At 39.3% G+C, this 12,673-nt stretch overlaps 1 long non-coding RNA gene across 1 annotated transcript; it reads right to left on the bottom strand.

The window, feature by feature from the left end:
• Positions 1-10,311: 10,311 nt before the first annotated feature.
• LOC122135610 lies at positions 10,312-12,376 on the bottom strand. Its single transcript, XR_006153620.1, has 3 exons — positions 12,129-12,376; positions 11,110-11,202; positions 10,312-11,017 (listed from the first exon to the last, which is right to left on the bottom strand). It is a non-coding gene; the product is annotated as an uncharacterized LOC122135610 (long non-coding RNA).
• Between the last annotated feature and the right edge of the window lie 297 nt (positions 12,377-12,673).

Here is a 12,673-nt window from a genome sequence, read left to right as displayed (position 1 = left end):
TTATATAACATGTTAAATGTTGATTTTATTGCAACAGGGTATATACAGGAATCATGGAGTAAAATTTAATACCTTTTAAGACCTTTTTTAAGACTCTTTCCATACATTTTAAGACCTCATCGCCACTCCAAGTTTTAACCGGTTACAACGGCGACACTTTAACTTACATTTACTATTGGCCTATATTGATTGTAAGATAGCACAACTAAACAGACCGACTTTGTGATAACTCCTTATCAATACAACATAATTCAGAAGGGTGGGAACGAAGCACAAGATAATTAACTGAGTGACTAACCAATGCAACCCAAGAAACAAAGAATTAGACCAATAAACAAAACAACTGACAAAACTTATTGAGGAGGGAAAATAAAGCTCTCCAAGCTGACGGGACAATGAGTTCATACAGTATATTCAAAATATGTATTTGTAACATCAGCTCTTATAACTGTCTGCAAACCATAGCTGTTTTGTGGAACACTTCTCATGACAAAGATTTGACTGATCAGACAGTTTACCTGTGATTACAGAGTGCTTGATTTGATAGTGTCAGTACTGCACCTGATCAAGTGTGAATGATCATGGTAAAATAATGATCACAACTATTACATCCTTTTAATTGTGCATCCCAAGCCCAATGCGGTAAAAAAAAAAAAAAAAAAAAAAGTAGCACAATTACCATGTCCCAAAAAAAAAAAGGGTCATTTCCATCCCTAAAATACATATTTTACAGTCACTATTATACACATTTATCATAAACACAGCTCAAATGCTTCCTACTAGTGTGGCCCAAAACATTTAGCACAGTTTTATTACAAGTACAATGCAAAATGTTTCAGTGCAAGCATTTCAACTAAATGTAATGTATGCAATATTTCAAACCTTTAACCCACTGGGGAAAAATCAACCCATTGCAACACTTTAAAAGCAGCCCAATTTCGTATAAAAAAACAACAACCCTGCATCCAACATCAGCTGCAGAAGTCAGATTGACTGATCACAGGTCAAAAGTAAGAGAGATGTTGGAGGATTTTCTCCTCAACAGATTGCGAGCTTATTGACAAATATAGATGTGCTCCCTTTACACAGTGCACGCGCGACCGCGAAATCGAAAGAGAACTGCCCGCGCTTATTTCAAAAGGGATTTAAATACCCCACAGATTGATAGCGGCGCCATGATGCGCTAAAATTATATACAATATTAGAATGTTTGCGGGAGCGGATTCAAAAATCGCGGGAGCGGATGGGACTGGGAGCATGCGGTAATGGTGAGAAATTCAGCGAGAGCGGGATCAACAAGCCTCGCGCTATCACACAGCAGTGCATTCAGTAGGTGGGGGGGCTAACAGATGACGTCAAATCTTACGGGATTCCATAAATAAACTACACAGAACCCCACTATTCGGACAAATATACATAATGAAAAGATGATACAAAATCATATGGCATTTAAGACTTTTTAATAGCCTACTTTTTAAGGCCCTTAATTTTCTCTAAATTGATTTATCAACTTTTAATACTTTTTAAGACCCCGCGGCCACCCTGTGCAAGCAAAAAAAAAAAAAAAAAAAAAAAAAAAAAAAAAAAAAAAAAAAAAAAATTATATATATATAAAAAAAAAAAAAAAAAAAAAAAAAAAAAAAATTATATATATATATATATATATATAATCTGAATAAGGAATATATACATTCACCTGTTCAATTGCTTGGTAACACAAATTGTTAATCAGCCAATCACATGGCAGCAACTCAATGTATTTAGGCATGTAGATGTGGTGAAGATGACTTGCTGACATTCAAACCTAGCATCAGAATGGGGAAGAAAGGGGATTTAAGTGACTTTGAACATGGAATGGTTGTTGGTGCCAGAAGGGCTGGTCTGAGTATTTCAAAAACTGCTGATCTACTGGGATTTTCATGCACAACCATCTCTAGGGTTTACAGATAATGGTCTGAAAAAGAGAAAATATCCAGTGAGCGGCAGTTGTGTGGACGAAAATGCCTTGTTGATGTCATAGGTGAGAGGAGAATGGGCAGACTGGTTAGAAAGGCAACAGTAACTCAAATAACCACTCATTACAACCAAGGTATGCAGAATACCATCTCTGAGCGCACAACACATTTAACCCTGAAGCAGATGGGCTACAGCAGCAGAAGACCACACCGGGTGCTGCTCCTGTCAGATAAGAACAGGAAACGGAGGCTACAATTCTCACAGGCTCACCAAAATTGGACAATAGAAGATTGGAAAAAACATTGCCTGGTCTGATGAGTCTCGATTTCTGCTGCAACATTCAGATGGTAGGGTCAGAATTTGGCGTCAAGAACATGAAAGCATGGATTCATCCTGCCTTGTCTCAACGGTTCAGGCTGGTGGTGGTGGTGTAATAGTGTGGGGGATATTTTCTTGGCACACTTTGGGCCCTTTAGTACCAATTGAGCATTGTTTAAACGCCACAGCCTACCTGAGTATTGTTGCTGACCATGTCCATCCCTTTATGACTACAGTGTACCAATCTTCTGATGGCTACTTCCAGCAGGATAATGCACCAGGTCACAAAGCTCAAATCATCTCAGACTGGTTTCTTGAACATGACAATGAGTTCACTTTACTCAAATAGCCTCCACAGTCACTAGATCTCAATCCAATAGAGCAGCTTTGGGATGTGGTGGAACGGGAGATTAGCATCATGGATATGCAGCTGACAAATCTGCAGCAACTGCATGATGCTATCATGTCAATATAGACCAAAATCTCAGAGGAATGTTTCCAACACCTTGTTGAATCTATGCCACGAAGAATTAAGGCAATTCTGAAGTCAAAAGGGGGTCCAACCCAGTACTAGCAAGGTGTACCTAAAGTGACCAGTGAGTGTATATAGGCCTAATATGGAGGACAGATTCACACACACACACACACACACACACACACAAAAAAAAAATCAACAATAACAACTGAACTGACAACAACTTTCTCTCCTGTCATCAGGTGTTAAGATGAAGATAATTTGTAAAGTAGGATTTACAAAACATTTGGCATAACAAGTGCTTAAAAGAAATAAAGATAAGGCTATGAACAGGAGAAAAGTATAAAGGGTTGGTATCATGTGAGCCTATGGTGATGTAGAAGCAGGCATAAACACTTCCTCTAAGATCACTCTAAGAATTAACGCCACTCATTTGTGGCTGGAAGGTCAGCTTCCTTCATGTGATCAAGTGTTGACATGAAGGTAACACAGATTTGAGCATTCAAGTTCACTGTGAAGAAGTTCATGGTCTCTATTGTGCTGCTTCTTCAAGAAAAAAGGTTCTTCCACTTATAGCATTAGTGCCTTTGTGCTCAGAGAATGATGGATCAGTATAACATTGTTAATACAGGTGCTGGTCATATAATTAGAATATCATCAAAAAGTTGATTTATTTCACTAATTCCATTCAGAAAGTGAAACTTGTATATTATATTCATTCATTACACACAGACTGATATATTTCAAATGTTTATTTCTTTTAATTTTGATGATTATAACTGCGACTAAGGAAAATCCCAAATTCAGAATCTCAGAAAATTAGAATATTGTGAACAGGTTCAATATTGAAGACACCTGGTGCCACACTCTAATCAGCTAATTAACTCAAAACACCTGCAAAGGCCTTTAAATGGTCTCTCAGTCTAGTTCTGTAGGCTACACAATCATGGGGAAGACTGCTGACTTGACAGTTGTCCAAAAGACGACCATTGACACCTTGCACAAGGAGGGCAAAACACAAAAGGTCATTGCAAAAGAGGCTGGCTGTTCACAGAGCTCTGTGTCCAAGCACATTAATAGAGAGGCGAAGGGAAGGAAAAGATGTGGTAGAAAAAAAGTACAAGCAATAGGGATAACCGCACCCTGGGGAGGATTGTGAAACAAAAGCGATTCAAAAATGTGGGGGAGATTCATAAAGAGTGGACTGCAGCTGGAGTCAGTGCTTCAAGAACCACTACTCACAGACGTATGCAAGACATGGGTTTCAGCTGTTGCATTCCTTGTGTCAAGCCACTCTTGAACAACAGACAGCGTCAGAAGCGTCTCGCTTCAAAAAGGACTGGACTGCTGCTGAGTGGTCCAAAGTAATGTTCTCTGATGAAAGTAAATGTTGCATTTCCTTTGGAAATTAGGGTCCCAGAGTCTGCAGGAAGAAAGGAGAGGCACACAATCCACGTTGCTTGAGGTCCAGTGTAAAGTTTCCACAGTCAGTGATGGTTTGGGGTGCCATGTCATCTGCTGGTGTTGGTCCACTGTGTTTTCTGAGGTCTGTGGGATTACAAATTTACAAAATGTTAAATCTAGGTTCCAGTGTAATAGTTTGTACATTGTGTTTTTACATTTTGAGGTTAAGATGATGACATTCTGAGATGATCAAGTCAAGCAGCCCACATTGACATTGACCTTTTGTTTGCTCTTCCTGACCATCTGGCTTCCTAAGCTCAAGGCACAGCTGTGCCTTTGTTTCTATGATAATGTGAAGGTATGGGTGATACTGTCAGGCACTTCTGTATTTAAATGACATGGTTATACTGATAAGATCAAAGATGGAAAAATGGCCAGCATCAGGCCAATCCCTGTATTCCATTTGCTTGCTTTGTTTAAATTGTCTCCACCTCGATGTATCCCTCCCACTTAAATGTATAAAAAAACTCCAAAGTATCACTGCTTTGGTGAGACTTTTGATGACTGTAGCGCTAAGCAGAGCGTTCTCAAAGAATTCTGCTGAAGATTACCCAAGAGTCTCCTGGTCTTCGCTTCTGAGTTTCCAACAGTTTTGGTGCCGTGACCCGGATAGAGCTTCTCACCTGAATCCAGATTGAAACTTCAAGCTCAACAAAGATCTGTCTTCGTTCCAGACTGGATCTTTCTGTACAACCAAGGGTTGGTGAGTGTAACTCTATCCAAAAGAACCTTTAAGACCAGTATCCTCTGCGCTGCCAGAGAAGAGTTAACAGACAGCTGCAGGGTTTGGTTAACTAAGTTACCCTCTAAAATTATTTTAGAGATTAAAGTAATCCTCTGTTTAGGCAGGGAAGATTAGCATCACATGCTAATATTTGTGCTATCCTCTGCTTCGCCAGGGAAAGTTAACAGGTATGTTAACAAGTGTATCCTCTGCTTGCCAGGGAAGTTTTAGAAGTGTCCTGTTGTGTCAGAAAGACTTTACAAAATGTTGAGAAGGATTGCTAAGCTGATTCCAACAACTAAGAAAGGTGGACTAGCTACTCCTTCATGGACAGACAGTGAGTTTGAATCATTGTTAGGACAGCACATGGGCTCAATAGTGACAGAGTCAGTCAGATTGGATTTGATAAAGAAATTTGGTATTGATCCAGAAAAAGTATGGTCTATTGAAGAATGTAAAAAGGTACTAGGATCATGTATTCGCAAGACCAATATGAAAGACATTACCTGCTGCCACAGAGAATTTGGTTTAGCTTTAGCTACGGAGGTTCCAGTGTAGCTACGGAGGTTCCAGTTCCATTCTCAGCGTAACTCAGAGCTAGAGAAACAGAACAAAGAGCTCAGAGCTAGAGTATCCTCTTTGACTAAGAAATTGAACCGCAACAAAGCTGCAGCAAAACCGGATGTGTTAGTCAGCCTGATAACAATTATCCTGACATACAAGCATTTTTTGAAATAGATGTAGCCATCGAGTCAGTAACTGATGTGTCTGTAAATTCAGTGAAGGTATGTGGAGCTAGGAGAAGATCTCAGAGAATTGAGTGAACTGAAAGTGTTCCTCCCAACTCTTCAGTTGTCCAAGTACAAACTGTTGCCAAAGTTCTAGGACCTAAAGATATAGTGAAGGAGAGGATGAAGTGGATGCCGCCGCCCTGATCATATCCTTCCTTCTCTATATTCATTATTTCATTAATATATTGTGTGATTATTAATCAAGTTATTGATCAGTATTTAACCACTTGGTTTGATGCAAGAGTGGAATGCGTAACAGTAAGCCTTTACAGGGCTGAGTCTATTTCCTTCCCAGGTCACAGGGCAATGTCAAAGAGGTCAGGACGACCTCCCATCTATGTGAGACACAAGAGATTGGCCAACAGACTGTGATATGAATGTATCTGCTTGATATTTAGAAATCCTGTTTTAGCCTGTATTTCTTCTCTCTAAAATGAGACTTGCATAGTGTGTGTAACAAACCATACTGATAAAATTCTAGCTAGGGCTAGGCAGCCTTGAAGTTCTGATAAGTTCTCTGCGTATGTGTGTTAGTATCTGTCTGTACAGGGAGAAGCTCAGACAGTCCCAAGACAAACATTCAACTGCCGATGTCCAGCGTATCAGATATACGTCTTTGGAGAGACTTGTCACCAAAATAGTCGTCAGAAGATATGCTTCAAGCTTGTGTCCATATGTGGAAACTGTCTAAGTTTATCTAAGTTTTGGAACCAATCAGAATTTTGCTGACTTTGCATTGACGCAATTAGTTCTCGGTCAAGAGTATAAATGTTGGTGATTTTGAGTTGTACGCAGAGCGGCCTACGAACTCCATCGAGAGTACTGAAGCTGACTTCTGCTGATGAAACTGCAAACCATGTTCTTCAGTAAATTTTTCTTTAATTGAATGCATCTCTGACTCCTGGTCTTCATTGTGACACATCTGGTCCTTGGGTTTTAACTGTAAATTCCCCTACAGTTAAATGGTGGAGAATGCGGGAGACTATCCCAGAGCTTACCCTCAGCACACACAAATTTTACTGAATTTAGAAGAGCAGTGATCAGCAAAATGTGTCTCTATGACATGTCGTTAGCAGAAGTCACACAGCTGATGTCACAAATTCTAACTGAATCTGAATTCAACAGTTTTGAGTCTGCTGTTACTTCTGAAATACAACATGCCAGTAAAGATGAATTGAGAGAGGGAGTTCTGAGAGAGTTAAAGAACATTTTTGGACCAAAAGTGAATTGGTCAAAGGTCACTAGTTGTGTTCTTTGTTTTCTTGTGTTGCAGGTATGTGTGCATGAGATGGCATGAGATGTCATCTCCATAAGCAGCACCCTGGTGTAAAGCATCACCTCAGACATCCATGAACAAGCTTCATGAGGACCAAGAGTCTAAATTAATGAATCTACGTGGGAAATGGACTACAGAAAACAGACTTCACAGCTATTCACAGCTTGATAGACTTCAAGACTTCCACTCTTATGCTACATGGTTTACTGTGTCATCATGTAGTTTCAATGACATGTTACCATCCATGTAATATTTGTCCACAGTTATGGTTCTAAAAATAACTATTACACCTAAGTAAATCTAGGACAAGACACAGAATAAGTTATATGTGCCTGTAACCTTTTCAGGTTACATGACTGCAAGATGGGGCTTATGTTAACAAACATAGACCATAGAATGGACTTATGAAGCTTTAAATTTGTATTATGTGAGAGTTATTAGAACTCTCAACGGGAGGACTGTGTGATTACAAATTTATAAAATGTTAAATCTAGGTTCCAGTATAATAGTATGTACATGTGTTACATTTTGAGGTTAAGATGATGACATTCTGAGATGATCAATTCAAGCAGCCCAGGTTTCTGAGACATTGACCTTTTGTTTACTCTTCCTGACCATCTGGCTTCCTAAGCTCAAGGCACAGCTGTGCCTTTGTTTCTATGATAATGTGAAGGTATGGGTGATACTGTCAGGCACTTCTGTATTTAAATGACACTGAAAGTGAAGTGACATTCAGCCAAGTATGGTGACCCATACTCAGTTAGTGCTCTGCATTTAACCCATCCGAAGTGCACACACACAGAGCAGTGAACTGGTATGTACTGTGCATACATACATATGGAGCAGTGGGCCATTTTATGCTCCCGGGGAGCAGTTGGGGGTTCGATGCCTTGCTCAAGGGCACCTAAGTCGTGGTATTGAAGGTGGAGAGAGAACTGTACATGCACTCCCCCCCCACCCACAATTCCTGCCGGCCCGGGACTCGAACTCACAACCCTTCGATTGGGAGTCCGACTCTCTAACCATTAGGCCACGACTCCCCCACAGAATTACTGCCGTGTTATACTGATAAGATCAAAGATGGGAAAATGGCCAGCATCAGGCCAATCCCTGTATTCCATTTGCTTGCTTTGTTTAAACTGTCTCCACCTCAATGTATCCCTCCCACTTAAATGTATAAAAACTCCAAAGTATCGCTGCTTTGGTGAGACTTTTCATGACTGTAGCGCTAAGCAGAGCATTCTCAATAAAGAATTCTGCTGAAGATTACCCAAGAGTCTCCTGGTCTTCGCTTCTGAGTTTCCAACAGGTCCAAGGTCAACGCAGCCGTATACCAGGAAGTTTTAGAGCACTTCATGCTTCCTGCTGCTGACCAACTTTATGGAGATGCAGATTTCATTTTCCAACAGGACTTGGCACCTGCACACAGTGCCAAAGCTACCAGTACCTGGTTTAAGGACCATGGTATCCATGTTCTTAATTGGCCAGCAAACTCGCCTGACCTTAACCCCATAGAAAATCTATGGGGTATTGTGAAGAGGAAGATGCGATATGCCAGACCCAAGAATGCAGAAGAGCAGAAGGCCACTATCAGAGCAACCTGGGCTCTAATAACACCTGAGCAGTGCCACAAACTGATCGACTCCATGCCACGCCATTGCTGCAGTAATTCAGGCAAAAGGAGCCCCAACTAAGTACTGAACATGCTCATACTTTTCAGTTGGCCAAGATTTCTAAAAATCCTTTCTTTGTATTGGTCTTAAGTAATATTCTAATTTTCTGAGATACTGAATTTGGGATTTTCCTTAGTTGTCAGTTATAATCATCAAAAATTAAAAGAAATAAACATTTGAAATATATCAGTCTGTGTGTAATGAATGAATATAATATACAAGTTTCACTTTTTGAATGGAATTAGTGAAATAAATCAACTTTTTGATGATATTCTAATTATATGACCAGCACCTGTATATAACTACTGTGTAACCTGTCATGTAAATTGAATGGAAAGCTTGTAGAGCTCACACATTTTGCCTTGGATGATCATTCATTTCATCTTCGGTGGTGTTTTAGCCGTTTGCTCCGATGCCTGAAGAAACTACATCCGTCAACATCATTAACATATGCAGCTGCGTATCGCTGTCGAAGCCTGATTTTGGGCAGAGCTCAGACTCGCCGACTACGACAGCGCAGAATCCAAACTTCTGGCAGCAGATGTTACAATGTGTTTGGCAGTTCCTGCGGGAGCGCATTATACACAGATTCATTTGAGGAACAACGACTTCGCTACCAGACTTCGACCGACAATGGTACAGCTCCGATATTGAAGAAACACCGAGCCAACGACTCTCTGCGGACTCGAGACACTTCGGACATGCTGATGGCGCATATCTCAACCGCTTACCGATCGACTATTCTCCAAACACTGAGATGCCTTTCCCAGTTCTCCAGATGGACTTTTTCTGATGATCACACAACACACATTTTTCGGAACAAAGCAATTATTTTATGGCAATGCTGTAATGTAATTGTAATTTTAACCTCTGGACATGTGATCTTCAATTTCTTTGTACATTTTTAACATCTATTTCTATTTACTCTGTGTGCTGTTTTCCACTCTTTATGTAATTTTTTATGTGGATTTTGGGCAGAAATACTGTATGACCTCACTGTAAAGGCTTAACAACTTTGTTGAATAAAACAAATGAAATCTTATTTAAATAGTGAGTCTGTCATTATGATTGTTGCTTTAATTGGGTTGGTCGCAAAAACCTTCCTGCAAATTTTAACAAACGTACAAAATGTGTAAGTTTCTAATATAGTTAAGTTCTTTTTTTCTCTCTCTCTCCATAAAAGATAGCTACTGAGTGAAACTTTTTTTGAAGGCAGAGGGAGATAGCCACCACTCCAACCTTTCCGGCGGAAAGGAAAGCACCGACCCGGCTGCACATCTTTGTGGGTCTTCTTAACGTGATGATTCTTTGTCCCAGTTCAGGCCAATAACACCAAAACACCAGAATTATGAGATAATATTACAAGATGTCATGAGACTATTTTTTCAGGAGAGCGGGGTAAGTTGTCACACTTTTCAAACTGTCTTACATTTAATGAGCACCATACATCACAATGATATAAATGTCATAGCAAATGAAAGAAGGAAGTCTTGGGCACATATGTTGTATTCATTACATTTTCATATCTTATATCATTACGGAGTTGTAGGCTGTTATTTTGAGTTAGTCTTTGTAATTTTCTTTTATGTTTTTGGTTCTTTTGCTTCTCCATTGCACTTGAATTATGGGGCGTGTCTTAACCGAACCAGTAAAAAAAAAACCTCTGCACTCAGTTGGATAGACCTACAACCAATCAGAGCAACGCAGTAAGTGAGAATGTTTGAACTTTTTGTTATTTCACTGAGACTCTCGTTATGATTGCACAAAACTGACTTTACAGACGTAACTTACATCGGGACTAAGTTAGGTACAATATATTTTTTACAACATTTGCTTCATGTCTCTATGTTATGAGTTATTTTCTAGGTCAGACAGTCAGATTAAATCTTACCATTTGTAAATGAGATGAACTTCATCCACGACGATACCCATTACGTTGTCTTGAAAAACATCGGAGCCTAGCATGTCCCTCCACTTCTTGTTCAGCAGCCAGGATTCGGAGCAGACAACGACCGCTGGTTATGTCCACCTCGCTGTGCACGCCGAGTTGCATCGCCGTGATGCCCATTTCGGTAGCTTCTTTTACTTGGTCCTCCATGAGTGCGACCAAAGGAGAAACCACAGTGACCACAGGGTTTTCATTGCGTCCTATCTTCTTAGCGACCATCGTATGGAATGATTTTTGTGTCTTTATTATTCAATCAAACATTCTGTGTTTGAAAGTAAAACTAATTATTTTGTAATTAAAAAATAAAAGATTGCAAAAAAAGTCCTGCATGGCAGGTCTACTTCTGACACTGGAAATGTTCCTGTGCATATTGGGCACTGGTCTTCAAGTGCCTACACATTAAAGATAAAAATGTATGCAGGACAAATTTTGTAAAATAGGAATTGATAATTGGCAATGTTCAATTTAGCTTTTGCTTGTGTACCTCCTAAATGGTGATTTTGACACTGGATGATGTTGCATCAGGTCTAAGGTTTTGCCTTGAAGATGTTGCCTCCTTCATCAACACCAAATCTTCCTGCAAACAGAAAAGAATAATGTGATGTTCTACTGATAGAATTCTAGGCTGTTTGGAGTAGTCACAAATAAAAACACCCCTTAGAAGTCAGGGGCATATTGAAATGTGGAAGTTAGTTCATTAAAAGGTCTTCAAAGCAAAGTCTTTGCAAGGCTACAGTGGTACTGGCTGACAAGTCCTGAATATCAGTCCTTGCTATTGAAGTAATAAGTTTGCCAATTGTCATTGCACAGGTCTTAAATATACACTGTAAAAAAATATATGCCTCTCCAACATAAAAATTTCTAGTGACCCGTTGCACCTAAAATTTTTAGTTGGCCCAATTTAAATAGCGGAAACCAACTTTTTTGTGTTGTGCTGACTACCCCTGCATGTAGACTGAACTTGAAATAGAATGTTGTGTCAATTAAATATTTTCTGTTGACTTAACATAGCTTGTTGGGTCAACAAGCAGACTCAAATTGAAATAAAATGTTGTATTAAATATTTATATTTATAGATAAGTCTATTTTTCATTAATATTGGTCAAAATAGTCTATTTTTCATTATTTCAAATAAATTACACAATATGCTTTGAGATAAAGAACATTTTATGTATTTATTTAAATACATATGAACTTGCCTGTTAGGCTCAAGTAAAATATTACACAAGTATTTCAACCAGTGCCGAAACAAGATCTGAGAGTTCAAGAAAGCATGATATCACTCTTAGTCAATAGCTGTACTGGAAAAACAAATATCTGCTTTACAAAATGAAACTCAGTAAAACATGACAACAGCTTTGGCTGTAAAAAAGTTATCAACAAGTTCCTGAGCAGTTACAAAAATTCAACAACAAAAAAGTCACTGGCATTAACAGAAACTTTTGCATGAAACCTTTGATACCTCAAAATACCTCAATGACTGACATGTAATGACCATTACACCTGTAATAACTTGTTTTTCAAGGACTGTATCCTTGCTGTGCACTCTTTTGTGAAGTCTCCCAGATTGTCCATGACAACTTCCTCCTCCAGTACTACAGCCACATTGACCACTGTGGGATATGGTCCTGAGTTGGTAGAACTGTCAGTCACTTCCAGGATCCCCATTTTCATGGCCTTTGTGTGTGGCCCCAGTGCCTCAGTATCCTGTGAAACACAATAAATGACTTTTAGTGTCAGACTGAAAGCATAATGTCTTATGCAATCACTACTGCATCACAAACAGTAATACCATAATAAAGATATTCAAATTAATCACCTTGATTGTATTTGTTATTGGAGTTGGGTGTGTCTCAAGTACAGGGGAAGACCACGAAGAACAGCAGACCTTCTATAAGTTAGATCTGTGGTCTGCCAAAAAGACAGGTCATCAATAAGACATTATTAATTCACTTAATTAACAAAGAGGTTACACATCTACTCTACCAACAGTTTAGGATCACCTACTCTTTTCAACATTGGGCTTCATTACAACCAACTTCATGAAA

This window comes from Cyprinus carpio, chromosome A25, assembly GCF_018340385.1.
Source record: "Cyprinus carpio isolate SPL01 chromosome A25, ASM1834038v1, whole genome shotgun sequence".
NCBI classification, from domain to species: Eukaryota; Metazoa; Chordata; class Actinopteri; order Cypriniformes; family Cyprinidae; genus Cyprinus; species Cyprinus carpio.
Note: the sequence above shows the minus strand (reverse complement) of the source record. Positions and strands in the feature narration are given on the sequence as shown.